At 35.9% G+C, this 14,480-nt stretch overlaps 1 protein-coding gene and 1 long non-coding RNA gene across 2 annotated transcripts in view; one reads left to right on the top strand and one right to left on the bottom strand.

Annotated features, from left to right (window-relative positions):
* Positions 1-14,480, bottom strand: part of LOC138711652 (procollagen C-endopeptidase enhancer 1-like) — a 1,452,145-nt gene that overhangs the window by 87,844 nt on the left and 1,349,821 nt on the right. The window lies entirely within an intron of this gene.
* The window catches only part of LOC138711603 (uncharacterized), a 29,823-nt gene continuing 24,270 nt past the window's right edge, over positions 8,928-14,480 (top strand). The window contains exon 1 of the long non-coding RNA XR_011335407.1: positions 8,928-9,167. This is a non-coding gene — a long non-coding RNA (uncharacterized lncRNA). The remainder of the gene's footprint in view (positions 9,168-14,480) is intronic.

Here is a 14,480-nt window from a genome sequence, read left to right on the forward strand (position 1 = left end):
AATTCCCGTTCAGTGTTTGCAAAACTATCTTGGACTATTATTAATTAATAAAGAAATATTTATTTTACAGAAATAATAGAAATTCTATAGCTACTTAAATGTGCAATATCATTGTTATATTTTTATTTATCAGTACATCAAAACGAGGTTTTATGCTGTTGGCAGCTGAAAGGAACAGTAGCCTACTGATCGTACTGCAACATCAGTTACAGATGTTTGATGTCTGCCTTTATTAAAGTTGATTACAGAAAACAGTTGCTCACAAATATAAATGTAGAGCCAAACATAGCAATCATTTTCACCAGCCTGTGTAGTCGTGGATATTATTGTTAATGTTTAGTCTTGTAAAACTTAACCAGGCAAGTAGTATTATTCAAACGATCTTTAGCCCTTAGGTCACATTGAAGATAAGTTCGAGCTTTAAATCGTTAAATGTTATGTTCCGTCTTTTAGATTCCTCCATACTGTACTGTAGCAGTAGGTAAGCAACGTGAAACAGTTACTGAGAATAGGCCTACACAATGCACTCCACTAGATAACAGAGTGGTCGTTTGCCTTTCCTCTACCTATAGCAAGTCTATGTCATTCTGACGTATCTTCCTCTCCGTTGTCAGCGAGCGGTAAACACGGCTCTCCCGCTCCGAAGGAGCGCGCGCGCTCGTTGAGCGCTGTTTGTGCAGGTATGGTTTATACCAGGGGTCATCAGCACAGAGCACGCTGGGGCTAGCCTCTCTTACCCGCGGAAAACGCTGCTAGCGGGTATGATCTCTATCTCTCCCTGTTGCACGACAGTGCACATGGGACGGCACCGCGTACCCATTGCTCATTTAAGCAAGTGCTGACGACCACTGGTTTAGACCATAATAATCCGTTCCCCTGAAACAGACATTTATGTGTCAACTTTGTTTTCAGAGCTTCCTCGAGAACGTTCTATTTTTATTTGATCTTTAAGTTTATATGCCGAACACTGTTTACATATTCTTTGTTACTCCTTCTTTGGCTATGTTAATGGAATTATTTTCTTTTATGATACTTTTTTTAGTCAGGCTTACAATTTGTAGTTAATTCCAGATTGTAATATTCTTGATTTCATCGCTGCGTATAGGCTATATCCATCTACACTTCTTAAAAATTCAATTTGTGCTCTTTCTGTTGTATTAATAATGTTTACTATTCAGTGATTTGGTTTCCGAGCCGTAGAACACTGGCCAAACCATCGCTTTATACAATTATGGAAATTTAATTCAATGCATAATTGAGTCACTCAGTGCCAAGTTGCCCAAACCACAATTTTTTAGCCGCAGATTTGTGAATAAAATGACTATAAATTGTCATTTATATGTGTGCCGAAGTAGGTAGATAAATGTTAGATTATAGTAAATGAGAAATAATTTACAATTGCGAGCATATAGTTTTAAAACTCTAAACTGAGCTTAGACTTCAATAACTTTTTCGAGTGTAATTGTGGCTTAGGCAACATTCTGTAAAAATAGAATTGTTTAGTGTACTTGAAATTGTTGATTATTTTTGAGTTTATTAAGAATTTGGTTACATCGTTTTTCATTGACTTGTAGAAGCATCAGCGATAAAAGACAGAAGTGACAATATAAAGTCTGTGATATTGCGGTTAAAGATGGCTTTGATTGGTGGTAATTCAACAGATTTATCATCTCACACTGGTAAGTTGTCAAATATGCGAAATCTTTAATCCGTCTTTCTAATTCAACATGCATCGAAGTATGCCAATTTTAATCGTTACTCTTCGAGGTTATTATACTAGAAGACAGAGTAATTGTACCCATTTTTGTATAATTTTGTTTATTATGCGAGAAAAAAAGACATCAAACTTCTAAACAAACGTAGATATTCCAATTCCCATGCAAATATTCCTGGGTAAAATTAACCTGCATTAACTATCAAAACGAAGTAAGAATGGAAAACACATATGCATAAAGATAAAGTCATTAAACAGTATTTGCAGTTTATTCTTGGTTTACGTCTGACCAGTCTCAACACTAGGATTCCCAAGTCTATGAGAAAGCCTGATATTCTGTTTGCGTTTTGAACATCACTGCACCCGTGAGCATTGCAACGTATTTGCAGTCTGCGGACAAAAAAACATGACTTGCGAAACAGTACAAAACACAAGGGATAATGTTCATTACGTTAAAACATTTTCGACTATTCCAAACTGGATAAATGTATCATATTGTATGATGTTATTACTTAAACGTTTTCTTCATGCTACAATTGAGGCACTTTCATGTTTCTACTCTATTATTCTATATACCAGGTGTTTCAGATCTACTGGGAGAAAGTAGTATAGATGATAGTATTTTGAGATAAGGAAGCAATGAACGGAGATACCACGTTAATAAGCCACAAACTCTCAAACTCTCAGGGGAATAATGTAATAAATAGTGACTGTACTTTCTCCCAGGGGACTACAAGGTTAAGTATCACGGAGTTTTTACTATATCGGATGAAGTGCGTGCATCTAGCAAGCGAAGTACTTCTGTCCGATCACGCGATTCCTTTTGGGTCAAGATGGGCAAAGTAAAACATGGACCACTTTAACAATTACATTAATATTTCATATTATGTAGCTATGTAGGTAAACTAGAATACGCTATTTTTACTATTTACACTGTGATAAGAAATGTAGCCCTACATTAATCAAACATTATTTACACTATTTTGCAGTGTTTTCTGTACTGCAATGGAAGATATTTTATTTCGGAAAACGTATTAAACATCTTTCTCGTGTAAAATTTACATTACCTCATTAACATGTTTCAGCATGTTATCGGAAATCTTCAGAACTGTTTGTTCCTGGTCTTGGCGCCTTTTGTTTGCATTTCCTGTGGGGATGTATTTGTGTAGTGTAATGTGGAGTCAAAGAGTGTGTGTGTGTTCTTAAATTGAGTTGTGTATTGAGAATTTCACTTTGATGTGTTTTTGTGCGTCCATATATTTCGTATTGTTCTAGTGTGAGTATAGTTTCTGGCTTTTTGGTTGAATGTGTAGAATTTCCATGTCTGTGTTGATGTCACACAAAAACACATCGAAATGAAATTCTCAGCACACAACTCAATTTCAGTACACACACACTCTTTGACTCCACATTACACTACACAAACACACCCCCACAAGAAACGCAAAGAAAAGGCGCCAAGACCAGCAACAACCAGTACTGAAGATGGCCGATAACAGGCTGAAACATGTTAACGAGGTAATGTAAATTTAACACGAGAAAGACACATAATACGTTTTCCGAAGTGATACAGTGTTAAAAGTTATATAATTAAGATGTACATATTTTATTTCATAATATTACAGCCTACTTATTTTGTAAATAGAGTATAATAGTGAAGTCAAAAGGAGGGTAGCAATGGCAAAGGAATCTTTAATAAAAATAGCACCATATTCTACGGAAATCCGGGAAAAGGACTAAAGGCTGGTTAACAATATACCCGGAACGGAAACAACAACGAGAACGAGAACGAAAATATTGTTAAAATAAATGTATTTAAATGTGAGCATTCGCAATAGTTAATTGTAAATGATCACATTTAAATATATCTATTTTAACATTATTTCCGTTATCGTTTTCGTTATCGTTTCCGTTCCCGGTTTATTGTGAACCAGTCTTAAGGAAGAGACTAGTGGAGTGTTCTATGTGGAGTGTGACATGTTTTGGTGCAGAAACATGGACATTACGACGAAGTAAAAAGAAAATGATAGAAGCATTTGAAATGTGGATATGGAGAAGAATGGAACGTGTGAATAATGCTGAAACTGATAAGGAAGAGGAAAAGGAATTGGTTGGGTCACTAGCTGAGAAGAAACTGTGTGCTGAAAGATGCACTAACTATAGAAAAGTTCGGAGCAGAAGAAGATACCAGATGATAGACGAAATTAAGATACTCGTGTATGCAGAGATGAAATGGAATGTAGGAAATATGAAAGATTGGAGAATGCTGGGTTTGCAGTGAAATAGCTGCCCTTGGGTAGAAAACTATGAACGAATGAATATTTTTTATGCCTTCAGTCCTGTTTTAGCTATGAATGGTTAATTTTGTTTATGCTATAAATTAAATATAGCTATAACAGATAAATGAGTGAAACTGTGGGCGGAATAATTTCAGGTAGCTTTGGAAAAAACATTATTCAACTGTTTCACCGATATAATCATTTGTTTTGTGTGCATCTCATTGCATTTATCAAACAGCAGCCATCATATTTAAAAAAACTGCATAAATAAATAATTTTTATTACTCGTACTGTATCATTCTATACAAGTCGAGAGTTACAAAAAACAGAACAGGGGTACTAAAATGTACACATTTATATCTATCATGAGCAAAATATGGAACTTCGATCCCTTGCAATGTACCTGCTTTCTCGAGCGCAATTTATTCTGTATGTGCAACGTTTGCATTTTTTTTTTTTATTATACAAAGTTGGAAATTAAATTTATCTCCAGAAGGTAAATTAATTACATAGATTTGGTATATCTGACGATAGTAATTAACAACGCTGAGCCTCACAAAGACACCTGTGGGTGAATTAATGACGGAAGGATTTCGTTCTCTGAATTGTACGTACCGAATGTTTCGGAGACAAGACGCTGGAAGTCGATAATCAGCCGCAGGGAAAATATCGCTGCGATCCCCAATTGTTGCTATATTTTCCCAGCACGAGAGAGGGTGTTGATGTAGCGATGATGTCCATTCCGATAGGCTTAATTAACCGATTACAAAATGAGTATCGACAAGTGGATTCAGGCGAGGATTATCTGCTCTATGTCAACTTGTAATACAAAATGATTATACAGTATTGCAAGCTATAATTAACGGCTAAAGGGACTTCGAGAGGTATGCAAGACTAACTACAAACAGAAATATTGAAATATTAGAAATTAAATTACTACATCAAATAATAGGTTGAAGACTACGAGATAGGTGGGTGGGTGGACAGACAGACAGACAGACAGACAGACAGACAGACAGACAGACAGACAGACAGACAGACAGACAGACAGACAGACAGACAGACAGACAGACAGACAGACAGACAGACAGACAGACAGACAGACAGACAGACAGACAGACAGACAGACAGACAGACAGACAGATAGATAGATAGATAGATAGATAGATAGATAGATAGATAGATAGATAGATAGATAGATAGATAGATAGATAGATAGATAGATAGATAGATAGATAGATAGAAATATGGGAAAGAGGCGAAAATCAAGTTGTTCTTTAGTGAATCATCTGTCTTATTTTGCAATGTACTGTTCGCCCTCACCAATTCCATCGACAATAAATGAGGAGCATAGTATCAAAGTTAGACAACTCTATTTTTTTAGACTTAGAGATATTGTTTCTCATAGAATTTAAGTTAAAAAACGGACAGAACAGAGCGAAAATAGCACTTAATTGTGCGCTTTAGAATCAAAACGTAGACAACTCCACTATGACTTCGTTTCAAATTAGGACAATTTTTCCAGTAGCCAATAAGAAGCCGACATTCGTACCACCTTTTCCCATCACGCATCGCGAATCCAACATGGCTGGTTGTTTACATAATCAGTTTGTAGATGAATAAGTACTGTTTTACGTAAATTTGCTTTGAAATCGAGTTAGAAGAGGCTTAGATTCAAAAGCAGACAATTTCACTTTAAATATGGCTTCATTTGGTTTCAAAAACTGACAATTCCATGAGTTAGTTTCAGAGATGGACAACTCCACTTTTTAAACTTAAATTTCGACCTGAATATTAATTTTAATCACATTTTGAGACTGATAAAATATTTGTATGACTCATGAGAATGTTTGCTGCTGTAAGACACCGTGCACTCTGACAATGAAATCATTCACTGCTGGTCTGTCACCTCTCATAACAGTTCAGCAGTCGTGTGACTCCTGACGCACATGACGTCATTCAAAATTCGTTTCCAGAGATCGAAAGCAACCCTGTATTAGTATTGATCGAATATGGAAGTTACATTCAAAAACAGGGATGAAATAACGAAGTTGGAATAAAGTGAAAACGAAATAAGAAATGATGAAGTTCGAGAAGAACAATAAGAAAATAGCAAGCAAAAAAGAAATGAGGAACAATAAAAAATAATATCAACGTTAAAGAAGAAATTTTATTTTTCTTCTTTCTTCACTTGCTAATAAACGAACCTCTTCTTTGCGTGAGTTCATATTTACCAATTTCCAGTCGATCGCCATATTTCTGTGTGATATCTGTTCAAGTTTTATGGTGATTATAAGTTCCCTTCATTTTATGGGACTTTTAAAATTACAATTAATAAAGTTGTTATAATATGTTTACTTTTCTTATGCTAATGTATTTATTAATCGGCTTTTGATTTATGTAGAATGTGTAATCATGCGTCCTAACATCTATTTTCCACAGGAAATATGTTCCTCCTTATAACTAAGAAATCGTAGTCAGTAGCTTCCATTTCAAAGACAGTCTGGAATGAAATGAAAATGGCACTAGCTCGTTAGAACTCCTCTTTCACGAAAGCTTCCTGGTTAAGAGATTCAGTCTCAATGTCTCAAGGATTTCAAACGAAGCATTATAATTTGATGAAATACTTATCGGGAACTCTCCTTCTGGCTGCATGGATCAAACAGTCGTACATCGTTGCATGGCAACTAGCGACGTCTAGCGAATGTCAAGTCGTACGTCTCTTATAAAGAGATTAAGGTTTATGGGTAATGTAGTAAATGAAAAGTGACATCTAAGGTCGGAATAAACAACTATATGCTACTGTAAGTGCCTTACGTAAACATTCAATAACGTATGTCTTGAACATTACACATTGGAAGTTAAATTCATTTGAAGTTACATTCCATAAACTGATTTACTAGCAGGATGTAAATTCCAAGCCTGTACCGAATCTTCCACATTTAGAAACGAAAACTGAAATTATATCCATTACATTCTCAACATCTTTATTTTCTTCACTATGGTATACTTACTTACTTACTGGCTTTTAAGGAACCCGCAGGTTCATTGCCGCCCTTACATAAGCCCGCCATTGGTCCCTATCCTGAGCAAGATTAATCCATTCTCTATCATCATATCCCACCTCCCTCAAATCCATTTTAATATTATCCTCCCATCTACGTCTCGGCCTTCCCAAAGGTCTTTTTCCCTTCCGGCCTCCCAACTAACACTCTATATGCATTTCTGGATTCACCCATACGTGCTATATGCCCTGCCCATCTCAAACGTCTGGATTTAATGTTTCTAATTATGTCAGGTGAAGAATACAATGCGTGCAGTTCTGCGTTGTGTAACTTTCTCCATTCTCCTGTAACTTCATCCCTCTTAGCCCCAAATTTTTTCCTAAGCACCTTATTCTCAAACATCCTTAACCTATGTTCCTCTCTCAAAGTGAGAGTCCAAGTTTCACAACCATAAAGAACAACCGGTAATATAACTGTTTTATAAATTCTAACTTTGAGATTTTTTGACAGCAGACTGGATGATAAAAGTGTCTCAACCGAATAATAACAGGAATTTCCCATATTTATTCTGTGTTTAATTTCCTCCCGAATATCATTTATATTTGTTACTGTTGCTCCAAGATATTTGAACTTCTCTACCTCTTCAAAAGACAAATTTCCAATTTTTATATTTCCATTTCGTACAATATTCTCGTCACGAGACATAATCATATACTTTGTCTTTTCGGGATTTACTTCCAAACCTATCTCTTTACTTGTTTCCAGTAAAATTCCCGTGTTTTCCCTAGTTGTTTGTGGATTTTCTCCTAACATATTCACGTCATCCGCATAGACAAGCAGCTGATGTAACCCGTTCAATTCCAAGCCCTGCCTGTTATCCTGGACTTTCCTAATAGCATGCTCTTGAGCAAAGTTAAAAAGTAAAGGTGATAGTGCATCTCCTTGCTTTAGCCCACAGTGAATTGGAAACGCATCTGACAGAAACTGACCTATACGGACTCTGCTGTACGTTTCACTGAGACACATTTTAATTAATCGAAATAGTTTCTTGGGAATACCAAATTATTCTGACATAAATTATCTCAATTATGAGTATATTTGTCATTAACTTTATTATTATCTTTATGTATGCATACTCCTTAAGAAATTCAATCTGGTATTTAAACTTTAATCTACAAATTATACAGGATGGTTCACGAAGTTCTTCCCCCCCCTTTTTTTTTTTTGGAGGTGATTCCTGAGATTATTTGAAAGAAAAATGTAAATAAATTAATGGGGTCACATTCATAATTACGGAGTTACAATACATTTTCGAAACGTGTCATAGTGAACGGAGCGCGAGGCATGCTTTTGCCGTAACTACGTCCACGTTGTTGATAGTCGCTATTTATTAAGCTGTTATCTCATGTGTAAGTTACATCACGCTGTATCTGGTTAAGGTACAAATACGCGGCGACAATAGGGAATAAACGTGTAAAGGTGCGAAATGCTACAAGTACGGTTTACAACCGTGCGAACCGTTGCCTTGGGATTCAGGGAGGCATTTTCGAACATGTGATTTAAATACACTCTAAATTAAAGATACTGATGCATTTGCATTTCAAAATGGAAACATAATTCTGAATAACCTTATATTTAAAACATTCTGTGTTGCATTTCTAGGAGTTACTTGATTTCCTACAAGTAGGTCTACATCATATTTAAGGTTCGTTGATATGCCCCCTACTATTACATTGTGATTTTTAAATCTTCGAAGAATTTGTACACGTCATTTCCAAATAAATCATCGCAGGTTTTTTATAGGGCCCATTTCTTCCAATTTAATAATTATCTCGAGCCAAATTCGGACTGCGAACCACGCTTTAATAAGTAAGGCAGGGGGAGTCTTGAGTAATTCAGACTGCTCCATTAGCTGAGACGTCACAAGTGTTTTCCATCACCGGAGTGAGGGACGCTGCCCGCTTCTGTTTGAGGAGGAGGCATATAGCGATGTCCAAGCTCTCTGCCTACGCTCCAGTCTCACTTGTACAGACGGTTACAAAATGGTATCACCTTGCAGTGACGCGTTTATAAACACTTTTAATCAGCTATTTAATGTACGATTATGAGTGAAAGTCTAGCGTTGATGAATTTGGTGACAACACTCGGTCTGAACCGCTGGGGAATCGGGTGAGTGACATTATAATCTTGTTTGGATATATATTATTTTATATTATATTATATTTTATTTTATTTTAATGTACCGAATTACATATGATATTTCCATGCAGATATTCTGCGTCATCATACGATGTAAGAGTAATGGAACGGAGAAAAAAAAAAATAAAAATAATATATATGATATGCGTAAATCACTTCGTGATTTAAGACGGCGCTTATTCCGTCGGATCCCGGCCAACTAGTCACTCATAACGAGTGCTCCTCAGCACATGTGTGGACTTCGGTCCTACGTTCATAGACATCTATGACGTAGTGCAGAGGGCGGCCACTAGAGGGAACCCAAGAGTTGGAGCTTAATCTGAGACGATTCTGTCCGGCGCCGGGGTCGTATCCGGTGTGGCTTAGTGGATAAAGCATCAGCACGTAGAGCTGAAAACCCGGGTTCAAATCCCGGCGCCGGAGAGAATTTTTCTTCGTCCCATTACTCTTATATCGCTTGTTTGGATATGTTTTCAGTGTAAATTTTCCTTATTCTAAATTTATCACGTCGCTTTTCCGTTCTCTTCAGACGTTATTTCATGTTATTATTGGATGTTTTATTTGTGCTTCAGTTATGACTGTATACTTAATTTTGTATTTTTACCGGTTTCTGTCTCACGTTGTTTAGTGTATTATTTCAGATTCCCATGTTATATTGTTGTTGTTTTAGTCAACTGTCCGAACACAGGTCTGAACCTCACCAGTGACAGCAAGAAGTCACCACTTACGAGGATATATTATTATAATGTACCGAAGTACATATGATATTTCCATGCAGATATTCTGCGTCATCATACGATGAAAGAGTAATGGAACGGAGAAAAATTCTCTCCGGCGCCGGGATTTGAACCCGGCTTTTCAGCTGTACGTGCTGATGATTTATCCACTATCCGTTCCATTACTCTTTCATCGTACTTACGAGGATACTAGGCCAGAAGATAATGGGGTAGGGTGGCCAGTTCCTTTACCCCTTCTTTCCTTCTTTCTTCTTTCATTCTTTTTTTCCTTCTTTCCTTTCTTTTTCTTCCTTCTTTCCTTCTTTCTTTCTTCTTTCCTTCTTCCTTTCTTCTTTCCTTTTCCTTTCTTTCTTCTTTCCTTCCTTCTTTCTTCTTTCCTTCCTTCTTACTTTCTTCTTTCCTTTCTTCTTTCCTTCCTAGTATCTTTCTTCTTTCCTTTCTTCTTTCCTTTCTTCTTTCTTTCTTCTTTCCTTTCTTCTTTCCTTTCTCCTTTCTTTCTTCTTTCCTTCCTACTTTCTTTCTTTATTCTTTCCTTTCTTCTTTCTTTCTTCTTTCCTTTCTTCTTTCTTTCTTCTTTCCTTCCTACTTTCTTTCTTTCTTCTTTTCCTTTCTTCTTCTCTTTCTTTCCTTTCTTCTTTCTTTCTTCTTTCCTTCCCACTTTCTTTCATTCTTCTTTCCTTCCTAGTTTCTTTCTTTCTTCTTTCCTTTCTTCTTTCCTTCCTACTTTCTTTCTTCTTTCCTTCCTACTTTCTTTCTTCCTTCTTTCCTTCCTAGTTTCTTTCTTTCTCCTTTCCTTTCTTATTCTCTTTCTTCTTTCTTTCTTCTTTCCCTTCTTCTTTCTTTCTTCTTCTTCTTCCTACTTTCTTTCTTTCTTCTTTCCTTCCTAGTTTCTTTATTTCTTCTTTCCTTTCTTCTTCCCTTTCTTCTTTCTTCTTTCCTTTCTTCTTTCTTTCTTCTTTCCTCCCTACTTATTTCTTTCTTCTTTTCTTTCTTCTTTATTCTTTCCTTCTTTCTTTCTTATTTCCTTCTTTCTTTCTTCTTTCCTTCTTTCTTTCTTCTTTCCTTCTTTCTTTCTTCTTACTTTCTTTCGTTTCTTCTTTATTTCGTTTCTTCTTTGTTTCTTTCTTCTTTCTTTCTTATTTTCTTTCTTCTTTCTTTCTTTATTTCCTTCTTCTTTTCTTCTTTCTTTCTTCTTTCCTCTCTTCTTTCTTTCTTCTTTCCTTCCTTCTTCGGTCAGCGCGTCTGGCTGCGAAACCAGGTGGCCCGGGTTCGAATCCCGGTCGGGGCAAGTTACCTGGTTGAGAGTTTTTCCGGGGTTTTCCCTCAACCCAATACGAGCAAATGCTGGGTAACTTTCCGTGCTGGACCCCGGACTCATTTCACCGGCATTATCACCTTCATATCATTCAGACGCTAAATAACCTAGATGTTGATACAGCGTCGTAAAATAACCCAATAAAATTAAAAATTAAATCCTTCCTTCTTTCTGTCTTTCTCTTCTTCCTTCTTGTGAAATATTCTGAATTCATTACTTTTTTTTGTCCAAAAATGAAATATTTCTTTATTTAAGTGCTGAAATGTTCTTTCCCCTGTTTTTATTTCATTGGGTTATTTTACGACGCTGTATCAACATCTAGCTTATTTAGCGTCTGAATGAAATGAAGGTGGTAATGCCGGTGAAATGAGTCCGGGTCCAGCACCGAACGTTACCCAGCATCTTTCCCCTGTTCCAGAGGGATGGTATATAAATACGATATAGTAACTGCTGCAAATTGATTATAAAATATTTATTTTATAGTAATCCAGGTAATTAAAGTTTGTAATTAATATATTTATGCTGGAAACAAAATATTTTTAACAGTATATGAGAGAGTACGGTTAAAAACGTTAAATATATTGATTTCCTTTTAAAAACATGTGCCTTCAATTTGCGTGTTCAGAAATCCATTAATAGGCCTATTGGTAATATAGCAATTGACTGCTTATAACATAACTTTGTTACATATGCACATGAAGTTCAATGAAAAGCCTGCAGAAAATCTATTAAAACATATAAAAGTTTCGGCGTGCAATCTGGAAAAAGCTATTTAGATAATCCTCTACATTCCTCAGTCCAGAGGGTTACAGCAAAGTATTTACACCACATAGTTACACGCTGTCACATATTTTTTCTGATTGAATCCAGTTTCTGCTCGGGTAAACTTATTTGACGTTACATAGATTTTTAATAATTTAGGCTATATAAAGTTACCGCTTTTAGGTTTTTTGAGGGTTTAAAATAGTATAACTATTAAAGTCTCCATTATGTAATCCTGTTTCTATTTAAAGTGGTAACATCTGTCCAAAAATTTACTTTTTATGCTATGTGAGCAAATTATACGAGTATACAGGCTAGGTATCAACAACTTTCCTACTGACGAACGTGCTCCCACATACTGATTACAAAGACACCACAGTATCAGTCATTAGATATAGAAGAATATTTATATTAAACATTTTTGTTTCTAATTGATGTGAAATTCTCATTTTCGCATGGTCAAATATCATTGTTGCAACAATTTAAATTCGAGATTAGGTTTTGAAAAAAATAATAATAATTTTGAAGCATAAATTGAAAGAAAAAAAAACAGGATACAGTTAGTCACTAAAATAAATGTATCTTCTTTTTTAAGAAAAATGAGAAATTTCTAAGGCATACTGCTCCTAAACTCACGATTCTTAAAAAGTCGAGAGCACAAATTTTTTACTGGCTTTCAAAACTTTAAGATAAGCAACTTACTTACTTACTGGCTTTTAAGAAACCCGGAGGTTCATCGCCGCCCTCACATAAGCACGCCATTGGTCCCTATCTTGAGCAAGATTAATCTAGTGTCTATCTTCATAACTCACCTCCCTCATATCCAATTTAATATAATACTCTCATCTACAACTCGGCCTCCCCATCGAACTTTTCTCCTCCGGCCTCCCAACTAACACTCTATATAACATTTCTGGATTCGCCCATACGTGCTACATGCCCTGCCCATCTCAAACGTCTGGATTTAATGTTCCTAATTATGTTAGGTGAAGAATACAATGCGTGCAGTTCTGAGCTGTGTAACTTTCTCCGTTCTACTGTAACTTCATCCCTCTTAGCCCCAAATATTTTCCTAAGCACCTATGTTCCTTTCTCAAAGTGGGAGTCCAAGTTTCACAACCATAAAGAACAACCGGTAATATAACTGTTTTATAAATTCTAACTTTCAGATTTTTTGACAGCAGACTGGATGATAAAAGCTTCTCAACAGAATAATAACAGGTATTTCCCATATTTATTCTGAGTTTAATTTCCTCCAGAGTATCATTTATATTTGTTACTGCTGCTCCCAGGTATTCTAATTTTTCCACCTCTTGAAAAGATAAATTTCCAATTTTTATATTTCCATTCCGTACAATATTCTGGTCACGAGACAATCATATACTTTGGCCTTTCGGGATTTACTTCCAAACCTATCTCTATGCTTGCTTCAAGTAATAAGATCAGCAACTACATTTTAAAAATGAATTTTATAGAAAAATGGAGGCATATTTTTCAAGTGCAACAAATTAACTAATTTCTATGAGAGGGAAAAGTTTTGCTATTAGTTTAAAAATGTGTGTACAAATGCCTCAAATTTTCGTCACAAATATCCTTAATCTGATTGAGGTCTGCTGATAATATGTACCTCTATTATCTCACTTGATACAGTATTATATCAGAGGAAGAACAATTATTGTTTGTATACATCTGAAGTCTGACTAGTGTAATATATAGCTAATCTGCGATGTATAAAATTGAGGGGGAAAGGAACTGGCCACCATACCCCATTATCTCCTGGCCTAGTTGTCTTGTAAGTGGTGCTTTTTGGTATCACTTGTGAGGTTCATATCTGTCTTCTGTGAGTTTACACGGATCCGCCGCAACGCGGCGCTGCTACAGCTATGAGCGCAGAGCAGTGTATATTAGAGAGTACCGCATTCTCGGCGGCGGCAGCCATATTTACTCCTTGCTCGGCACAGAAGCGTAAGCAGTAATGCTAGAACGATGGTGATTAAAGGCAATTTCATACATGTTGTTGTGGTTTATTGAACACAGGAGACAAGGATTAATAAACATTATTGTCATAGCGAAATGACTCATGGGAGATAACACTTTATTATTTATGTTATGTCCATTTCAATAGGGACAACATCAGCAATGTTCTAGTGCAATTCTCACGCCAACATTTCGACCGCCACATTTAGCAAATTGTTGTCGTGCATTTGCTATAACAGACAATTTTCTTAACAATAAATCTATTCTAGTCCTGAAATAGGGATAAGACTTTTAAAAATATATTATAACGAATTGGGAACGTATGAGGTGAAGTGTTAATGAATAAAGACTTCAAATCCTTTAGTGTCAATACATTTTCTACCAACGTTTCACATTTTTCTGGATTTAGAATTATATCAAACACGAATTTATAAGGGTATACGTGACATTTCCATGTACGACTTGAGAGTCACTAATATGGTAATAAAATTT

This window comes from Periplaneta americana, chromosome 13 (genome assembly GCF_040183065.1).
Source record: "Periplaneta americana isolate PAMFEO1 chromosome 13, P.americana_PAMFEO1_priV1, whole genome shotgun sequence".
Taxonomy (NCBI): Eukaryota; Metazoa; Arthropoda; class Insecta; order Blattodea; family Blattidae; genus Periplaneta; species Periplaneta americana.